We start from the raw sequence: 19511 nt of genomic DNA, 5'->3' as shown, positions 1-19511 counted from the left end.
AGGGGAGGCTTTGGTTCTCAGGGCAGTCCTGTTTCTACTGGCCGAGTTTGTGGCAGAGGGGACAAGCCATGCAGAGGTTTTCCCATTTGTCCCATTGGGGCACTTTGCCTTTTAGTGGCCTGGCCTTCTGCACTGATGGCAGTTATCTGGAGGAGTGTCCTTAGGACAACCTGGAGGGGGCTGGGGCTTGTAAAGCAGCCAACAGTTTAACCTGCCTTTTTGTCCCTGCATTTTTCTCTCTCCTTAGACCTGTCCTTCTGCTGTTCTTGGTTATAAAATACTGAGGAGGCTAATTTGAGGATTTCTTGCATAGGGGCCATGCTGTATTACACAAAAAAATTAGATGTTTCTTTTTGAGAGTTTGAGGGTGAAATTTATCCCAACGTTTTAGAATGCAGCCTAGAGGTGAGTCTGAAGGAATTGACGGAGTTTGTCCCATAGTGGGACTGGAAAATGAGCCATTTGGGGCTAATTGAACCATGCTTTCTCTTGGGGCATCCCGCCAAGATAAAAAAAGGTCCCACTCCTGTCTGCTGAGGGACTCAGGTGCACTTTCTAAAGGGGCGTCCCAGCTATTAAAAAAGACCTCTCAGCCACTCGGGGGTCTTACACTGGATGGCCAGTCCAGGTACTCACTTTCGCTGGGTGAGCAGCCCAGGTACGAGGAAAAAGGGTAAAGGAAGAACTCCATTTGGTGCTGGCCCAGGAGAGGGGCAGGTAAGGGAGACTCGCCTCTCTGAGGCTGAGATCACCTGGTTGAGCAACGTTCCGAACTGGATGGCTGGCTGACTCCACAGGAGAATTCAGAGTAAGAAAGATGGTCTGAGTCACCCCAAACATGTGTGAATTCACTCTGAATGAACTTCTGCTGTCAGCTAAGTCACACACAGGAATTAGGGACTTTAGACTAAAAAAGATAAGAGAGACAGTCTTCCTTCTAGGCAAGGCAGCCAGCCCTGTTCACACTCTGGCCTTCAGGCAACACTGGAGAGTGGCCCCAGCCAGTTACCATCAATTGCCAGAGGGATACTAGAAGCTGGTTGCTGGGAGACTGAACAGAGAAAACTAACTCAGGTCCCTCACCCAAATGAGCATGGCGCTCAGATGCTTCCCACACAGACACCTTTCAGTCCCACTGGAGTGTAGCCCCAGCCAGAGACCTACAGTTGTCTCCACACTTAGAGGCTGTCCACCAAGGGTCCCGAGCTGGGAAAGAAAAATTGAGAGGGCAGAGGGTTCCCTGTAAGGAGAGAGAAAGTTCCTGCACAGAGAGAGGAGTTCCTGTACAGGCCACCAAAATGTGGCAGGTGAGCAGCGACTACCTGGGGCTGGTGGCATGCAGATAAGAATTAACCAAGACAGTTGTAAGTAAAGAAAAGATGACTTACTAAAGTACAAAAACACAATACAAGACTGCAATGGGCAAGTTAGCAAGAGAGGAGCTGACTGCCAATAGACAAAGGGTTGCTGGGGATTTTATAGTATGGTACTTGTGCTGTGTCCTGATGAGGGCTTTGTGCAGTACTGATAATGCCAAGGTTATCAGTACTGGAAACTAACTTGCATTTTTCTATTACCCAGGGGTCTGGTAATAGCTGGACACAGGAAGATTGTGAGTTATTTGTGCAGGAGGGCTGTGTGTCCTGGACTATGAAGAAAGGCGGACATAGCCTGGGTGTGGTGGCTCATGCCTGTAATCCCAATACTTTGGGAGGCTGAGGCAAGTGGATAACCTGAGGTGAGGAGTTCGAGACCAGCCTGACCAATATGGTGAAATACCATCTCTACTAAAATACAAAAATTAGCTGGGCGTGGTGGCATGCACCTGTAGTCCCAGCTACTCAGGAGGTTGAGACAGGAGAATTGCTTGAACCCGGAAGGCAGAAGTTGCAGTGAGCCAAGATCATGCCAGCCTGGACAAGAGAACAAGACTCCATCTCAAAAAAAAAGAAAGAAAAAAGAAAAAAAAAGAAAAAAAAAAGGCAGACATAGCTTTTCCTTTTGTTTTCTCTCAGTCCCACCATCCCAACTATTTTTCCCTAGTTAGGACTCCACACTATCAACACCTTGATTTTAGATTTCTACCCTCCAGAACTGTGACAATAAATTTCTATTGTTTTAAGTACCCAGTTTGTGGTAGTTTGTTTTGGCAGCCCTAGAAAACTAACAGAGATTTTGGTATTGGAAGTGGGATCCTTGCTGTAACAAATACCTACAATTATGAAACTAGCTTTGTAATTGGGTAATGGGCAGAGGCTGGAAACACTTTGAGGCTCATTACAGAAGCAGCCTAGATTGCATTAAAGAGAATATTGCTTGAAATGTGAATGTTAAAGGTACTTTTGGGCTGGGCGCGGTGGCTCACGCTTGTAATCCCAGCACTTTGGGAGGCCGAGGCAGGTGGATCACGAGGTCAGGAGATCGAGACCACGGTGAAACCCCGTCTCTACTAAAAATACAAAAAAATTAGCCGGGCGTGGTGGCGGGTGCCTGTAGTCCCAGCTACTTGGAGAGGCTGAGGCAGGAGAATGGCGTGAACCCGGGAGGCGGAGCTTGCAGTGAGCCGAGATTGCGCCACTGCACTCCAGCCTGGGCGACAGAGCGAGACTCCGTCTCAAAAAAAAAAAAAAAAAGGTACTTTTGGTGAGGTTCCTGGTATTGGGCATTGGAAGAAAGGTGATCTTTATTATAAAATGTCAAAGGATTCGGCTGAATTATCTTCTACTGTTGAGAAGTAAGTAGACTTGTAAGAGATGAGCTTGTTTATTTAAAGAAGGAAATTTCCAGGGAAAGTGTATAACATGCATCCTGTTTCTGCTTTGATTCTTAGAGTAAGATGAGGAAGGAAATAGATAAATTAAGGAGCAAATTGTTAAGCATAAAGGAACCAGAACTTGAAGATTTGTAATATTCTCAACCTAACCATATTGCAAAAAAGTAAATAAGCTGTGTTCTGGCTGGGCATGGTGGCTCACACCTGTAATCCTAGTATTTTGGGAGGCCAAAGTGGGCAGATCACTTGAGTCCAGGAGTTTAAGACCAGCCTGAGTAACATGGCAAAACCCTATCTCTATAAGAAAATACAAAAACTAGCCAGGTATGGTGGTGTGTGCCTGTAGTCCCAGCTACTCAGGAGGCTGGGATAGGAGGATTGTCTAAGCCCATGGAGGTCAAGGCTGCAGTGAGCCATGATAATGCCACCACACTCCAGCCTTGGTGACAGAGCAAGACACCATCTCTAAATAAAGAAAGAAAGAAACAAGCTGTGTTCTGGAGAGACTAAAAGTATGGCAGAACAACCATTGATAAAGATATTATGACTTACAGATATCCATAATTGTGACTTATGGATCCAATCAACCGTCTAGCAGAAGCCAGGAATTGAGATACAGTTATGCAGTAAAGATCTGTAAAGTACCCTCTTTTCTGTTGGCTTGGACCTCCATGAATTGCAGGGGAGGCCAACAAAATTTTTTTAGAATTTTATACCTCAGAAACACAACCAGCCTGGACTAAAAGAAACCGAAAAGGACAAAATGAAGGAAGAATGACTGGGAAAGCTATACATGCAGATAACTGACCATTTGGACCTGCTAGATTCCAGAGAACAGGGCCACCGCCCAGGCCTGAGGGGGTGGGACCTCTCCCCAGGGCCAAAGGGACAGGTCTACCACCAGGGATCCAGAGAGCAGGACCACTGCCCAGTCCTGAGGGTGTCGGGACAATGGCAGGGTTCCAGTGGCTGGAGACACTGCCAAGATTCCAGAGGTGGTGCTTCTGCCCAGGGCTGAGAAGGGGGGGTGTTGCCATCCAAGGCTGAAAGAGAGAATCTCCAGTAGGGCTCTAGAGAGTAGGTTTGCTGGCAGGGCTGAGAGGGTGGGACTGCCATCCAAGGGTAAGGGAATAGGGTCACCTCCAGAGTTGCCAAGGGTGGGGGCACTAACCAGGGCTGAGAGTGCAGGGCTGCCATCCAAGGCTGAGGGGGCGAGGTCATCACCAGGATTCTAGAGCACAGGGCCACTGCCCAAGGCTGAGAGGGTGATGCGGCCACCCACAGCTGCTGCAGTGAGATCACCACCAGGGCTCCAGATGGTGGGCCCACTGCCCAGGGCTGAGAGGGCGGTGCTGCCATCCAAGGCTAAAGGGGTGAGGTCACCACCAGGGCTCCAGATGGTGGGCCCACTGCTCAGGGCTGAGAGGGTGGTGCTGCCATCCAAGGCTGAAGGTGTGAGGTCACCAGCAGGGTTCCAGATGGTGGGCCCACTATCCAGGGCTGAGAGGGCGGTGCTGCCATCCAAGGCTAAAGGGGTGAGGTCACTGGCAGGGTTCCAGATGGTGGGCCCACTGCCCAGGGCAGTGCTGCCATCCAAGGTTGAGGGGGTGAGGTCATCACTAGAGTTCTAGAGCACAGGGCCACTGCCCAAGGCTGCAAAGGCAGAACTGCCACCCAAGGCTGAGGGGAGGTCACCAGTAGGATTCCAGAGCACAGGTCCACTGCCCAGGGCTGTGGGGGAGGTGCTACCACCCAAGGCTGAGGGGGTGGAGTCATCAAAAGGGTTCCAGATAGTGGGAACATTGGCCAGGGCTGAGGGGGCGGTGCTGCCACCCAAGGCTGAGGGGGTGGGGTCATCAACAGGATTCCAGAGGGTGGTCCCACTGGCCAGGGCTGAGGGGGCGGTTCTGCCACCCAAGGCTGAAGGAGTGGGGTCATCACCAGGGTTCCAGATGGTGGGACCACTGCCCACGGCTGAGGGGGCAGTGCTGCCACCCAAGGCTGAGTGGGTGTGGTCATCACCAGGGTTCCAGGTGGTGGGACCACTTCCCAAGGCTGTGGGGGTGGTGCTGCCACCCAAGGCTGAGGGGGCGGGGTCATCGCCAGGGTTCCAGACTGTGGGACACTGCCCAGGGCTGAGGGGGAGGTGCTGCCACCCAAGGCTGAGGGGGTGGGGTCATCACCATGGTTCCAGATGGTGGGACCACTGCCCAGGACTAAGGGGGAGGTGCTGCCACCCAAGGCTGAGGAGGTGGGGTCATCACCAGGGTTCCAGAGGGTTGGACCACTGCCCAGGGCTGAGGGGGCTGTGTTGCCACCCATGGCTGAGGGGGTGGGGCCATCACCATGGTTCCAGATGGCAAGACCACTGCCCAGTTCTGAGAGGGTGGGGCTGCCACCCATGGCTGTGGGACTGATATTGTCATCAGGGTTCCAGACGATGGGTCCACTGCCCAGGGCTGAGGGATTGGTGCTGCCATCCAAAGCTGAAGAAGTGGAGTCACCACCAGGATTCTAGAGTCCATGGCCCCTGCTGAAAACTGAGAGGACGGGGCCGCCATCGAAGCCTGAGGGGGTGAGGTCACCACCAGAGTACCAGAGGATAGAGCCGCGGCACAGTCCTGAGGGGTAGGAGCCACTTCTATGATTCCAATGGGCGAGGCCACTGCCCAGGGCTGAGAGGGTGGTACTGCCATCCAGGGCTGAGGGGGTGAGGCCACTACCAGGCCTGAGAGGGCAGGTTTCTATCCAAGGCTGAGGGGGCAGAGCCACCTCCAAGGCTCCAGGGGGCAGACCAACTTCCTATGCCTGAGGGGGCAGAACCACCTCCAGAATTCTTGGGGACGGGGCTATTGCCCTGGGCTGAAGGGGTGGGGCTGCCATCCAAGGCTGAGGGAGTGAGGTCATCCCCAGGATTCCAGCTTGTCAGGCTGCTGCCCATAGCTGAGAGAGCCAGGTTTCCATCCAAGACTGATGGAGCAGAGCTATTTCCCAGGGCTGATGGGCAGAACTACCTCCAACGATCCTGAGAATTAGGCCACTGCCAAGGGCTGAAAGGGCAGAGCCACCTTTAGGACTCCAGGGGGTGGGGCTGCCATCCAAGGCTGAGGGGGTGGAGCCACCTCCAGGGTTCCTGAGGGTGGGGCCACTTCCCAGGGCTGAGGGGGCGGAGCTACTTCCAGGCCTCCAGAGGGTGGGGCTGCCATCCAAAGCTGAGGGGCTGGAGCCACCTGCAGGGTTCCTGAGTGCGGGGCTACTGCCCAGGGCTGAGAGGGCAGGGCTGCCTTCCAAGGCTGAAGGTACAGAGCCATCTCCAGGTTTACAGATGGCAGGCCCACTGCCCAGGATCCAGGAAGTGGAGCTACCTCCAGGGTTTCTGCCCAGCGGGGCCACTGCCCAGGGCTGAGAGGGCGGGACTGCTATCCAATGCTGAGGGGCAGAGCCACCTCCAGGGTTCCAGAGTATGGAGCCACTGCCTCAGACCCAGGGGCCTGAGTCACCACCACTCAGGAATGAGGGGACAGGGCCACCAACCAGGACCCTGTGGACCAGGCTGCCTTCTCATTTCCAGAGGATAGGGCTATCTTCTATGTTTGCAGAAGATGGGGCTCCTGCCCAGGTTTGAGGGGTCAGGGTCACCAGCCAGGACCAATGTGATAAGCAGAATCTTTGGTTACAGATGGTAAGGTGGGCCCCTGAGTTCCATAGGGTAGCATCCCCCTCTTTCTTCAAAGAGTGGGACCACTGCTCTTGGATGAGAGCATCAGTTTGCCTCCTCATTTCCAGAGGGCAGGGACATCTCCTGGGTTCCAGAGAACCAGGTGACTGCCAAGGCCTGAGTGGGCGGGACCTCTACCCAGGGTTCAGGGGATAGGATTGCCATATAAGGATGAGGAACCAGGGGCAAGGTAGCCTCTTCTTTATAGACATTGGGGCAGCCACCTAAGGATGAAGAGGTGAGTCCATTGGACAGAGCCACAGAAAATTATTCTGAAGCCTTAAAACCTAATGGAATTTTACCTGCTGTGTTGCAAACTGCCTTAGACCTTTTTACTGTCCGGTCTCCTTTTTTTTTCGAGATCGAGTCTCACTCTGTTGCCCAGGATGGAGTGCAGTGGCACGATCTTAGCTCACTGCAACCTCTGCCTCCTAGGTTCAAGTGATTCTCCTTTCTCAGCCTCCTGAGTAGCTGGGAATACAGGTGCCCACCACCATGCCTGCCTAATTGTTGTATTTTTAGTAGTGACGGGGTTTCACCATGTTGGCCAGGATGGTCTCAAACACCAGACCTCAGGAGTTCCACTTGATCCACCTGCCTCAGCCTCCCAAAGTGCTGGGATTACAGGCATGAGCCACCATGCCCAGGCCAGTCTCCCTTTTGGAATGGAAATGTTTATCCTATGCCTGTCCCACCATTGTATTTTGGAAGCAGATAACTTGTTTTCCAGGTTTTACAGATTTACAGCTGGAGGGGAGTTTTACCTCAGGATGGACCATGGCCCAAACTTTACCCGTCCCTGAATTAGATGAGATTTTGAACATAACGTTGATGCTGGAATGCATTAAGACTTTTGTGAGTATTGAAATGGGGTGAATGTATTTTGCAGGTGGGAAGAACATTAATTTGGGGAGGCAGGGCAAAGAACAGATTGTGATGTGTTGAGCTGTGCCCTCCAGAAAAGGAAATGTTGAAGTTCGCACCCCCAGTATCTCAGAATGTCATCTCATTTAAAAATAAGGTCATTGCAAATGTAGTTAAGTTAAAATGAGGTCATACTGGACCAAGATGGGTCCCTGATTCAATATAACTTGTGTCTTTTTAAGCAGGCAGCCAGGTGAACACCAAGACACACCAGGAGAATTCCATCTGACAGTGAAGGCAGAGATTGGGGTTATGCAATTGCAAGCCAAGGAATACCAAAGATTGCTGGCAAACCACCAGAAACTAGGAAGAGGCAAAGAAGGACTCCTCTACAGATTTCAGAGAAAAAGCAAGGTTCTGCCAACTCTTGTTTAAGACATCTAGCCTCCAAGACAGTGAGACAGTACATTTCTGTTGTTTTAAGCCACCCAGTTTGCAGTACTTTGTCATGGCAGCCCTGGGTAACTAGCACAGGCACTGACATCCTATGCTGTCCCATACATTGATAGCCCCTTCACTCTACTCATGCTCTGAATCCCATGCCAGACCATCTTTGATGTAAACACCTTCATTGATCTGCTTGGGCTCTGACACCCCTCACTTAGCTCCCCTTAAACATGGATGGCTTCCTTTCTCCTCCTGGCTTCTGATTCTTTACACCAAAACAATCCCCACGAGGAATAACTTTTTCATTTTCTTCAGGCTCTGCCTCCACTTCAGGCTGCCTTCATCTGTGGTTCCCCTCCTTACCCCAGTTAAGCACCAACATCTAGAGCTACACCTCTATTTGGATACCTATCTTGCTCCAACCCACCTGTTGAATTGTTCTAGAAGTAATGACAAGGGAAAGAAAAGAACAGGAAACAGGAAGGGATAAAAGAAGAGCCAGACTTGGTTTTAAGAAATACAATATGAAAGATGAAGTCAAAGTGTCCTTCATATCCCTTCATAATTTCATTTGCCTCCCTTTCTCCCTAGAGGTACTACTATCCTGTATTTATTTTCCTCTTTTTCATGCAGGATTTTATACTACTACTACATAAGTAATTATCCATTAACTTGATTCAAATAAGTTATATCATTCCACAGTTATATCAACTCTTGCTAGGTTTTGCTCAAGATTATGGTTTGAAATACATGTTGTTAATATACGTAGCTCCAAATCCTTCAACTTAAACTGCTATATGGGCATGAGCAAAGCATAAACTTTATTTGTCCATCTCCTGTTGATAGGCATTTAGTAAGTCCCACACTATAATTGTGACTTTGTCTATTTCTTTTGTTATCGCTATTGTTTTTTTGCTTCATGTATTTTGAGGCTCTATTATTTGGTGCATGTCCATTGATTTCCTGGTGGATTGATCTTTGTTTTTTTTTTTTTTTTTTTTTTTTTTGAGACGGAATCTCGCTGGGTCACCCAGGCTGGAGTGCAATGGCGCGATCTCGGCTCACTGCAAGCTCCGCCTCCCAGGTTCATGCCATTCTCCTGCCTCAGCCTCCCGAGTAGCTGGGACTACAGGCGCCCACCACCACGCCTGGCTAATTTTTTTGTATTTTTTAGTAGAGACGGGGTTTCACCATGTTAGCCAGGATGGTCTCGATCTCCTAACCTCATGATTCGCCCACCTCAGCCTCCCAAAGTGCTGGGATTACAGGCGTGAGCCACAGCGCCCGGCCGATCTTTGTTTCATTATGTAATGTTTCTCTTTGTCTCTAGCAATTAAAGTCTACTTTATCTGATATTATTATGGCCACTCCTACTTTTGTAAATGCAAATGTGCTTTGAGTATCTTTTCCCATCCTTTTATTTTCAGCCTACTTATATGTATCATTGTATTTGCAGTGTATAGTATTTGTAGATAGCATGAAGTTGGATCATGTATTTTTTAATTGGTTCTGCTAATCTGTGTTTTCATTACTGAGTTTAGACCATTTACGCTTAGAGAAGTAATTACTGGTATGTTAGAGCTTAAATCTGCCATTTTATTTGTCTTCTGTTTATTTCCCCTGTTTCTCATTCCTCTATTTCCCTTTTCTTGTCTTCCTGTGTGCTACTTGAACATTGTTAAAAGTTTATCTTGATTTATTTATAATGTTTTCGATGTATTACTTTGTATAGTTTTCTTAATAGTTGCTCTAGGAATTACAAAATATATATACAGTTTACCACAACCTACCGGTATTAATATTTTACCACCTTGAATAAAGTGTAGAAGCCTTATTTCCATTTATGTCCCTTTGCACTTCCCACTTTTAAAATGTAATTGTTTTAAAAGAGGGAAACAATAGATACTGAGGCCTACTTGAGGGTGGAGAATGAGAGGAAGGTTAGGGTCAAAAAACTACCTATCATGTACTATGCTCTCTACCTGGGTGACAAAATCATTTGTTGTACACCAAACCCCATCAATGCACAATTTGCACATGTAACAAACCTACACATATGCCCCCAAACCTAAAATAAAATTTGAAAACAAAAAATAAAATATAATTGTCTTAAATATTTCCTTTACATGTATTAACCACCACATCAGATGCTCTTATACTTTTTGCTTCATCCATCAAATATTATTTAAGCAACTCAAGAAAAATAGAATAGTCTATTATATTTATCCCTATTTTTATCCATTCTTATGGGTTTTTTTTTCCCTTCTGAAGTTCTAAGCCTACTTCTGTTACCACTTCCTTTCTGCGTAGGTAACTTCTTCTAGCCATTCTTTAAGATAGGTTTGTTAACAACACATTTTTAGTTTTCCTTCATCTGAGAATGTCTCTATTTCTTCTTCATTGCTGAAAGATATTTTCATTAGGTATAGAATTCACAGTTGACAATTTGTTTCTTAAAAGAAAATGCTAAAGCACTTAAAAAATGCTGCACCTCTTCCTTCTGGTCTCCATGGTTTCAAATTCACATTCACATTGGTGTTCTCCTGTAAATAATGTTTCTTTTATCTCTGACTACTTTCAAGAATTTTTTTTCTTTGTCATTAGTTTTCAGAAGTTTAACTATGATGTGTCTAGATAGATAGATAGATAGATAGATAGATAGATAGATAGATGATAGATAGATAGATAGATAGATAGATAGATAGATAGATGATAGATAACATGGAGACAGAGCATGAACTAGGTACAGTCTCAGTCCTTCATATATTTTCAGTCTACTGAGCTTCTTGGCAGCAGAGACTATGTTTTACTCACTGTTTTATCAGTGTACTCACTGTCAGGAACCAGCAGTAGCTGGCATAGAGTGGGCACTCAATAAATGTTGGCTGATTGAATGAGAAGGTAGAAACAAATAAATAGAAGAAAGAGAGAAAGAGGAAGAGGAGGGCGAGAGAGATAATGAGCCCAAGACAGAAAAGAGAAAGACAGGGAGAAATGTATTGAGCCCTTGAAGAAACCAAGTGTTCTACATGGGACTGGGGATGGTATGCCTAGGGGAAGGAGGGTCACAGTGTCTATAAAGGAGATAGATGTAAAAGTTAGTCCTATGGCCCTAATAAAAACTACACAATTACTCATCGAAGTTTGTTGAACAGAAATCAGTACGATCACAGCTACCATGTACAAAGCTTGATGTATTTTGGTTTAGTTTAAATGAGGGGTATTGGTTTCAAAGAGATATTAAATTTCGACTCCAAGGGGCTGAAGTCTCGTGTGCATGTGCGTCTGGGGAGGCTTAGCGGTAACCACTCCCCCCTCATCCGCTGCCCACCCCACCTCTGAGGGTGACGCCCCTTGAGGACGTCAGCTCTCCAGCCTAGAAGGCAGCATTGTGAGGGGCGTGGCCTAGAGGACGCTCTACTCTGGCCACCACGATCTTGGCAGCCCAGACCTGATCAGGACCTAGAGCGTGAAGGGTGTGAATGAGGAGAAACGAGGACCGCCTGCTACCCCAGCGTCTGGCCCCCTGGGGACTGAAGGCTGGCCCTGGAGCTGTACCTCGGCAACTGCTGTAAGGCTGCCGAAGCCGCCGCCACTAAGGCGGCCGCCAGCAGCCTGAATGCAGGCAAGAGGCAGTGCCGCACCGTGAGTGGAGGCCGGACCGTCTTCCTACTCCTGGCCCCAAAGGAGGGTCTCCGGAAGGCGGACAGACCGAGTTGGGAGATCTCCGCGAGTTGGAGGGAACGAGGCGGGTTCTTGACTGCTCAGCTTTCAGCCCCTTGGCTCTGGGCAGCCGGTGGCTTTGGCGGCCACTGGCCACCACTGGCAGGGGTCTAGAGGTAGAACTGGTAACCCAGAAAAACGAGGACTTCCAAGTTGTCAGCCGGCCTGGCGGGTTCCTTCAACCCCGAATGCATGGTTCTTTGGTTTATTTGAAGGTATAAGCCTATTTAATAGGAAGTAATAATAGGTTTGGTCTAAACTAAATGAATAATTTCTATTAGGTTGGTGCAAAAGTAATTGCGGTTTTGCCATTACTTTCAATTACTTTTGCACCAATTTACAGAAGAAAATACAAACTTCCAGTTGCATCCGACAGAGCTCGAAGGAAAACCCCATTCCAGAGGTCAGAGCATATCATCTTTTGGATCTGCGTCTTGGGGTCAAGCTGCCTGTTATCCCAGGAAGCGATAATGTATTCTATACTACAATCCTAAGTGAGAAGGTAAACTAAGTTTTAATAGTGCTTAAGTGATTTTCTTTACCGTTTTCAGTTTGCTGTTAAATGGGAAACATTTTGCTATAATTTTGCTTTGTGTTAACTTCAGTTTTACATACCAAGTTAAATGAGTTGAAGTGTTTAAATTCTTAAACCTCATTTTAATGACAGAAAGCCCCATGATATGCCTCTCCCACCCCATTCAACCTTATCTCCAATCCAAGAGTCTTCACTGACAGGTTGGGGTCTTTTCTGCCTGCCCACACATACCCTGCTGATTCCTACTTCCGTGCCTTTGTCCACCCAGCTCCCGAAACTTGACATGCACTCTCCTCCTCTCCTTCACAACAGTCAACCCCAACCTCTGTGTTCAGGAATTGAACTGAGGTTGAGGCTACAGGAATACTGAACATAAGGTTCACAGATAGGGATTCCACAGGACACTTCCAGCCTAAAGACGGGCCTGGGAGAGGAGAGGGAGAGAAAGCAGTTAGGTTTACCCAAATCAGCTCATTGTCTGTATTCTCTCACTTCCCATTCTGCTTGCATGTTTTATTTTCAGTGAACAGCCTAATCATTTAAATAAATTGATGTTTAAAAGTGTGGCTTCGTTTATTTTTACATTTGTAATGCTTTTGAATCTACTTGTTTGTGGCTTTTTTAACTTTCTTAGGATTTTAACCTGACTGAGCCTTACTGCCAAATTTAGGAAACCAGGTATATAAAAGTCTACATGATGCACATTTAAAAACATACTATCAGTGAAAAGATATCCTGAGGCCATTAAAGAAGGGTGGCTACATCACTAGCAATAATAAAGTGCATTGAAGCATACCTCCTGTTAACCAGCCAAGACCTAGGTGCTTCCCTTTACCTCACTGGGAGCCTGTGTCAACTTTCAATTGAGCAATAGAGGACACCCAATAAAAGACTCAATGAATAACTCAGTACTGGGGCCAAGGGAAATCAGGTAGCTGTTTTGTCTAAATAAAACTCGTTCCTACTTGACCTTTATTTCCATTTTAATAGCAACAGATATTACCAATGATTTGAGTATGTAAAGATACACACACATTTATTTATTTATTTATTTATTTTCACCCAGTTGTATTGTAGTGCTTTTCCTCTGGCTCTAAAAGTAATAATATCACCATCTACCTGTCAAAGAATATTTCTCATACACTTTGATAAAACTGGAGACAAAATGAGAAACTGGCAAAATACAGATTGATAGAATAAATTCTTTGGGGAGTTAAGCATCATTATTATATATGTGTTTTAATAACAATTTGATTGGGAATAGTAAATTCCTGATTATGATATGAACCATACTAATAAAACAATATTTGGATGGAAATTTCTTGGTGAGACAGCAATTGCATAAAGATGCTGACTTCAAAATTGTCACCAAAATGTGTTGTTATTAGACCTTATCCCAAATTTTTATTAAAATGAATATTTTTTTCACCCTCTCCTCTGTAAAGTGTTATCATTGTTACAACCTTGTATTTATATTGTTGGTTTTTGTTTTTGTAGGTTATATGTCCCTTGAAGGAGTTGAGTAAATACAGGCAGTATCTGACTAGTTTAAAATTAATCTTTTAAAGAAACTATATAAGAGAACGAGTAAGTTAAATACTTAAATTTGTTTATTTGGGGCCTGTAAGAAAAGTTTTATGTAAGGTTTGGTCCTATGCAGAATATATTCTTATAATATTTTGACCTAGAAGTATTTATTAAGGTAACAAATCAAAAGGCTAAGACCTCTATAAAAGATCTGTAAAAGATAAAATGAGACATTTGTCTTTCATTTCTAGAGAAAAAAAATTCACCTGTCTGAAATGGAGCCACACTAGACTTAAATGTAGGCTAACAGAATTAGCCATTTGCAAAGCATAGGATGTTTACTAAGCCTGAAACATAAGACAGATCAAAGGACAGGTTTATTTCTGGCAAATATAAAGGCTTTACTTCTTTTTATGTTTCAGAAAATGATTGAAAAAGTAAATACATTATGTAAAACAAGAGAGCCTGTCACAGTTAGGCTACTGCCCAATTTCAAGAATGGCTATTACAGGAAGGTACACAAACAGGTCTGGACCAATAGTTTTTCATAAAACATAGGTATAATGAAAGCTAATGCCTAATTCTTGCAGACATTGTGGATCCCAAAAAGTTGTATCAATACTAGAAATAATTAAAAATAGGACGAACAAAAGTGCAAGACACTGTTTAACCTCCCTAACCTCCCTACAGCTTTGTGTGTGTGTGTGTGTGTGTGTTTTGTTTGTTTGTTTGTTTGTTTTTTAGGCAGAGTCTCACTCTGTCACCCAGGTTGGAATGCAGTGGTGCGATCTCAGCTCACTGCAACCTCTGCCTCCCAGGTTCACGTGATTCTCCTGCCTCAGCCTCCTGAGTAGCTGGGATTACAGTCACATGCCACCACACCCAGCGAATTTTTGTATTTTTAGTAGAGACAGGGGTTCACCATGTTAGCCAGGCTGATCCTGAACTCCTGACCTCAACTGACCCACCCACCTTGGCCTCCCAAAGTGCTGGGATTACAGGCGTTGGCCACCATGCCTGGCTCCCTGTAGTTTTCAACATGCAGAGAAAGGAAGACAGATCAAGAAGTACAGAAATTGGGAAACTTGGTACCAAGAATAGGGAGGAGAGTTTCTACCTGAGAAGTTGGAGCCACTAGAAGCCCAAGAGGTAAGCAAAACTGATGTTTGAAGAAGAAATCCAAAATACAAATCCCTGATCTTGTGAAACCCAGTCTACAATAGCAGAGGGAGAGAGTAGGTGCCTTTAGCATATGTTTCAAACTTAAGGAAATTACTGCAAGGTCAAAACAGGAAAGTTGCTATAGCTTTATTTGATGCTAATGTAAACAGGTGTCATTCCCCAACCAACTATGTAAGTTCATTCAGCTACTACCCACACATATTCAATGATACCACTCAGAGGCCAAGCCCATGCCTCGGGAAATGAAGGGATGAGTTATAATTCTTTCTCTTTCTCCTTTATTGGGGTAAGGGCCAGTTCTCCATCTCCTGGTTCTTATATTCCATAGATTCATCACAATATGCCAGAATACAAACTGATCCACCAGAATCCCAGGCTGATAGTCTATAGACCTCACATATAAGAACTCCACTTATTTTTTAAAGGAAATTCAAATCTGCTGGGTTTTTTAAAGTCAGTCCTTCAGTTAATTCCAATCATCTTTAGAAACTCATGTTCCCCAAACTACTGAGTTACGAATAATTTCTATGTAAAATGTTTTCAATCACTCTGTATCACATTTGCTATTGTCCTAGCCATAATAATAGACAATTCTACAATAGAGACTGGTAAAAATGAGTGCAGCATGATGAGTTAATGGATCAGGCTTGAATAACTTTAAATTTTCTGTAGCTCAAGAAATAAAAAAACAACGAAGCAGGTCATTTGGGAATATCAAAGCAGGTAATGCCATTGTAAGGGTAACACCCAGTTTACCTTCACTTATATGTGCACTTATTTTTTCTTTTCCTTTTTTTGGGACAGGGTTTCACTCCAATCACCCAGGCTGGAGTGCAGTGGGATGCTCTCAGCTCACTGCAGCCTCCACTTCCCGAGCTCAGCTGATCCTCCAGCCTCAACTTCCCAAGTAGCTGGGACTATAGGCATGTGCCACCATACCTGGCTAATTTTTGGTATTTTTAGTAGAGACAGGTTTCACCATGTTTGCCCAGGCTGGTCTCAAACTCCTCGGCTCAAGCGATCCCCCAACCTCAGCCTCCAAAAATGCTAGGATTACAGGCATGAAACACAGTGCCCAGCCAGTATTTGCACTTTTATGTAGATATCGATATATGATTATAGGAAATTGGACACAGCAGGAAAGCAGAGTATACTCAAGATGAAAGAAAAAGAAAGACGATATGAAGACTGTTGTGGGAAGTCAGGGACCCCGAATGGAGGGACCAGCTGGAGCCGTGGCAGAGGAACATGAATTGTGAACATTTCATGGACATTTATCAGTTCCCAAATAATACTTTTATAATTTCTTATGCCTGTCTTTACTTTAATCTCTTAATCCTGTTATCTTCATAAGTTGAGAATGTACATCACCTCAGGACCACTGTGATAATTGTGTTAACTGTACAAATTGATTGTAAAACGTGTGTTTGAACAACATGAAATCAGTGCACCTTGAAAAAGAAAAGAATAACAGCGATTTTTAGGGAACAAGGGAAGACAACCATAAGGTCTGACTGCCTGCAGGGTCAGGCAAAAACAGCTATATTTTTCTTCTTGCAGAGAGCCTATAAACAGACATGCAAGTAGGAGAGATATCGCTAAATTCTTTTCCTAGCAAGGAATATTAATATTAACACCCTGGGAAAGGAATGCATTCCTGGGGGGAGGTCTATAAATGGCCGCTCTGGGAATGTCTGTCTTACTCAGTTGAGATAAGGACTGAGATATGCCCTGGTCTCCTGCAGTACCCTCAGGCTTATTAGGGTGGGGAAAAACTCCACCCTGGTAAATTTGTGGTCATACCAGTTCTCTGCTCTCAATCCCTGTTTTCTGTTGTTTAAGATGTTTATCAAGACAATACATGTACCGGTGAACATAGACCCTTATCAGTAGTTCTGCTTTTGCCCTTTGCCTTGTTATCTTTGTTGGACCCTTATCAGTAGTTCTCCTTTTTGCCCTTTGAAGCATGTGATCTCTCCCTACTCTTATACCCCCTCCCCTTTTGAAGTCCTTAATAAAAGACTTGCTGGTTTGAGGCTCAGGTGGGCATCACAGTCCTACCAATAAGTGATGTCACCCCCAGCAGCCCAGCTGTAAAATTCCTCTGTTTGTACTCTTTGGCTTTATTTCTCAGCTGGCCAACACTTACGGAAAATAGAAAGAACCTATGTTGAAATATTGGGGGCAGGTTCCTGTAGGGACCAGCCCCACAGGGTCGGTGTGTCTCTCCCCGTGTGCAGAGATGAGAGAGTGTAGAAATAAAGACACAAGACAAAGAGGTAAAAGAAAAGACAGCTGGGCCCGGGGGACCACTAACACCAATGTGCAGAGAATGGTAGTGGCCCTGAATGCCGGACTGCACTGATATTTATTGGATACAAGGATACAAGACAAAGGGGCAGGATAAGGAGTGTGAGCTATCTCCAATGATAGGTAAGGTCACGTGGGTCACGTGTCCACTGGACAGGGGGCCCTTCCCTGCCTGGCAGCTGAGGCAGAGAGGGAGAGGAGACAAAGAGAAAGACAGATTATGCCATTATTTCTGCATATCAGAGACTTTTAGTACTTTCACTAATTTACTACTGCTATCTAGAAGGTAGAGCCATGTGTACAGGATGGAACATGAAGGCGGACTAGGAGCATGACCACTGAAGCACAGCATCACAGGGAGATGGTTAGGCCTCCAGATAACTGCAGGCAAGCCTGACTGATGTCAGGCCCTCCACAAGAGGTAGAGGAGCAGAATCTTCTCTAAACTCCCCCGGGGAAAAGGAGACTCCCTTTCCCAGTCTGCTAAGTAGCAGGTGTTGTTCCTTGACACATTTTGCTACCGCTAGACCACGGTCCGCCTGGCAACGGGCGTCTTCCCAGACGCTGGCATCACCACTAGACCAAGGAGCCCTCTGGTGGCCCTGTCTGGGCATAACAGAAGGCTGGCACTCTTGTCTTCTGGTCACACCTCACTATGTCCCCTCAGCTCCTATCTCTGTATGGCCTGGTTTTTCCTAGGTTATGATTATAGAGCGAGGATTATTATAATATTGGAATAAAGAGTAATTGCTACCAACTAATGATTATTGATATTCATATATAATCATATCTAAGATCTATATCTGGTATGACTATTCTTGTTTTATATTTTATTATACTGGAACAGCTCATGTCCTCGGTCTCTTGCCTCAGCACGTGGGTGGCTTGCCGCCCACAGGTTCCCCCGATACAGGACCACATAAGAAGACATCTTGATCTCTGTAAACAAATTGAAGAGGTAATACTGGATTTTAAATATTAAGCGAAAAATTGTCTGTCTGTTTTATTTATAAACATTTTTAGCAGTCTTATCATATTACCTGAAGTTATTTCAGGTCTAAAAAATAAGTCCTATTAATATTTTATCACTGTGATAATATACAAGCTTTTTTTTTTTGAGGTGGTGTTTCGCTCTTGTTGCCCAGGCTGGGGTGCAATGGCACGATCTCGGCTCACTGCAACCTCCGCCTCCCAGGTTCAAGCAATTCTCCTGCCTCAGCCTCCCTAGTAGCTGGGACTACAGGCTACTATTTCACCATGTTGGCCAGGGCGGTCTCAAACTCCTGAGTTCAGGTGATCTGCCCACCTTGGCCTCCCAAAGTACTGGGATTACAGGCACGGGCCACTGCGTCCGGCCAGAATACACTTTCAAAAGGAGAAAGCAGTAAGAAGAAGCAGTATGATGAAGATAGACTGAATAAAAGAAAAGGATATAGGAGGAAGAAGAAAATCGGAAAAAAATAAAATAAGAAGGAAGCAGTAAGAAAGCCAATACAAGAAAATATATAGAACTAAAACAAAAAAGTGAATAAGAAAAAGTGAAATAAAAAGAGGGGAAATAGAAAAGGAGAGAAAGCAAAAAGAAAATGGAAGATTAAAGGGGTAAATCAATAAGAATAGCTCAGTAAGGAAAAAGAGAGATTTAAAAAGAAGACAGTAATGTTAAATGATAGATGTATAGATAGAAAATATGAACAGACTTTTAAAAGGAAGAGCCAATAAAAAAAAGGAGTACAAGAAAATATAGAAAGAAACCATGGAATAAGTAAAGAAGGTTGGGAAGAGAGAGAGACAGAGATAAAGAGACAAAGAGAGAGTAGGCAAGTAAGATGACGTTAAAAAAGAAAATTCAGTAAAAAAGACAGGACAAAAAAAAAAGGAAGGAGAGAGAAAGAGATGGAGAAGGAAAGAAAACAGTTTTAAAAGAAGCCTATAAAAACAAATAAAAAAAAGAAGACCTATGGGAGGAAGGGAGGAAGGAAGTGAGGCAGGCAGGCATGCAGGCAAGCAAAGTAAAGAGAGAGTGAGGCCTGGCACAGTGGCTCACGCCTGTAATCCCAGCACCTTGGAAGGCCGATGAGGGCGGATTGCCTGAGCTCAGGAGTTCGTGACCAGCCTGGGCAACATGACTCCGTCTCAAAAAATAATAATAATAAAATAAAAATAAAAATAAAAAACAGAGAGAGAAAGAGAGTGAAAGAAAAGAGGGAGAGATATTGAAAAAGGGAGGGATGGAAGGAAGGAGAGAAAAATAAAGAAGAGGGAATTGAAAAACAGCAGCCAGTAAGAAATCTCAATACAATTGTGAGGCAAGGGTGTGCAGGGTGAAAAAGGAGACTTCGGTAAATTAATAAAATGTTTAAGAAGTGGAGTTCATTGAAAGTGAGTAAAAAAGGGGATGCAGGAAGGGAGGGAAGGAAAGAGAGAGGGTG

The sequence above is a fragment of the Symphalangus syndactylus genome, chromosome X (genome assembly GCF_028878055.3).
Source record: "Symphalangus syndactylus isolate Jambi chromosome X, NHGRI_mSymSyn1-v2.1_pri, whole genome shotgun sequence".
In the NCBI taxonomy this organism is placed as follows: Eukaryota; Metazoa; Chordata; class Mammalia; order Primates; family Hylobatidae; genus Symphalangus; species Symphalangus syndactylus.
The sequence above is the reverse complement of the archived record's forward strand: the minus strand, read 5'-3'. Positions refer to the sequence as shown.